Genomic DNA, 2,749 nt, shown 5'->3' with positions numbered 1-2,749 from the left:
AGCTAAGTTTGCTGGGCTGTCATTCTCAAAATTTAATTTAGAAGAAAACATTTGCATTTTTTCTTGCATGTTACATCTTATAAAATGACAAATACTGACTGCAGCAAGTCAGTTTAATACGGAAAAGTAGTTAGGAAGCACAGCAGGTCTATTCCTGATGGATAGCTGCCCTGTCGCCAAGAATACATTAAGAAATAAATGTTTCTTCTGTGGACTGGAGTCAATGGTCGTCAGAGCCTGGAGTTTACCAAAGTCTTCAAATGATCGTTCACTTGTAAGAGAATTGCTGAGTTATGAAATTTATATCTGAAGAATATTCTCAGAGGCCTCTAATTCATACATATACCACAAGTCAGAGAAAACTATCAGCATGTTGCCAAATGTATATAAGCAGTTACATTAAAACCGATATAAAATATGTTCTTATTAATATTATGTAATTTCAGAGTTCAACCCGACTCCCAGACCAGCCTGTACAGCTGTCCCAGCATTGCTAGTGCATTTGAGACAATCCACTCCAGCATAATTTGCTCAGAGGCTTTGCCTAGGAAACAAATATTTCTTCACTTCACTGGAAGTTTTATGTTCCAAAGTCTTGCCAAAGTTTGGAAAAGTAATCATATCTCCTTTAGTGTGAAGTTATTAATTAAATTATTGACTTACAATAATGATAATAGTAATAAAACTCAATATGGATGAATATGATGATAATAACTACAGTTTTGAATTAAAATGCTTGTATATACTAGGCCCTGTGTTAAATGCTTTTTAACACATTCTTTTCTTTATTTGAACCCTTACAATGCCTTATTTGGTGAATAATATTAAAATATTTATTCATTGAGTGCCTGTATACCTCGCACTCTCAAAGGTTGGGGATTTAAAGGTGGAAAAATATATAAAAATGAACTGCCTTCATAGATCATGTATTTTTGGGTAAGTTAACATTCAATCTAAGTGTTTAAATTCTAATATTTTATCTCATTAGGCCTCTGAAGCTCTTAATGGTTAGATAAGTCACCCAGCGCTGCATGTTCTGCGTGGTTTTGGTGTCTGTCCCTTTAGGTGTGTTAAAGATCACTGTAGCTACAATGATCACAAACAGCGGGAGGCTGTTTTTTTTTTTTCCTAACTAATATTCTATGTGGTATATGAAATGGTAAATTTCAAAAAAAAAAAAAAAAATTATGCCACATACCTCACAGCCCCTCCCCTTTTTTTCTGTTAATGAATTAGCTTTTGCCTGTTCCTTATTCTTGATTTTAATGTACTCATAATACTTCACCACTAAGTATGAAACTGGCCGGCTGGTTAAATACTGTTTTTCTAATTCTATACCTAATTTGTGTTAAGAATTTCTTTTTTAAAGCATGACTGAGTAAAACCTTCTCAAATTTAAATTGGAGATGAACAAACACATCCTTTCCCTTTCCTTTAAAATGCTGAATTGAATTACATTGTTCTTCTAAAGTCAGACTGTCTTTGCACCAGACATGTCACCTCCAAATGATTCAGCTCACATCTCCTTAGTATGAGGATATTATCCTACAACCACAAGGCTATTATTATGCCTTAGAGAACTAACAATCATTCCATAATATTATATACTGTCTAGCCTATAATTTTTCACATTATTCCAAATGTTGTTTTCCTTCTCTTGGAGCAGGAGCAAATCAAGATTCTTGCATTGTCTTTAATTGCAATGCCTTTTTTCATCTAAGAAAGCCTTTTCTTGTTTTTACTTTTTCATTTTTCACATTAAGATTCTATACTGAGACTGTGGGAATTCAAAATTCATATTCAATCGCAGTACAAACTTATATCATCGTCCACAGCCAACTTCCATTCCATAATCACTAACTAGAATTTTTTTCTAGTCTCTTCTTCACAGACATTCCTGCTGTCCTTGGCTCCAAGATTTATGTAGAAAGTACATTTCAAGGTTATTTTGATAACAGGTCTAACTCTATAGTTTCATCATCTGTGTTTGTGAGGCCATTCAAATTCCAGCTACCAAAGCTTAAATCCAATGCTGATAACCACATGAAAGTTTTGGCTTTTGCAATCATCAAGGTTTAGGTACAACTTCCCTCATGAAGCTGTCGTGATTTTCTGTCCTTTTTGGGATTCAATCAAATATTTTTAATTTAAATATTTATCCAAAATTTCATTATGTTAGTAGTGGGAAAAGATACTTGACTCTTCACCATAGTCTGTTATTTTTGTGTAAAATTCTATTTTCTGTTTTACTAAACATTAGATTTATGAATAACAAATGGATGCTGTTTGGTGAAATGATATTTATAAGTGCAAAGAGAACCTCATGGATTAAGATACGTGAAAAGATAATTGATTAGGCAACAAAAGCACCAAATAAACACTTAGATGTTTCAATGTAAATAAGTAGAAACTAAGAAAATGATTTTTTATTACCTCTTTTATGATTTGAGTTCTATTTATATCAAGAAATTTAACCTATATTGGGAATTTGTGTTTGAAGTGTTGTATATGTGTGTAAATACATTTATATGCATGCTTTCACATATGCATGTTAAACTCTTTCCGTCCTAATTGCCATGAATTTTATATAAGTTTTCACTTCATTGACATTTCATCCCAAGTTTTGGTATATTTCCACTTGATCAAGAAATTTATATAGAGAGCTTTTCTAGACTCTGCATTTTTTATATGAATGTTCCATAATTGCCATGTATAAATTATTTTATTTTTTTTAGAGTAAAGTAACAAT

The sequence above is a fragment of the Pteropus vampyrus genome, unplaced genomic scaffold (genome assembly GCF_000151845.1).
Source record: "Pteropus vampyrus isolate Shadow unplaced genomic scaffold, Pvam_2.0 Scaffold451, whole genome shotgun sequence".
Taxonomy (NCBI): domain Eukaryota; kingdom Metazoa; phylum Chordata; class Mammalia; order Chiroptera; family Pteropodidae; genus Pteropus; species Pteropus vampyrus.
This window is presented reverse-complemented; position numbering follows the sequence as displayed.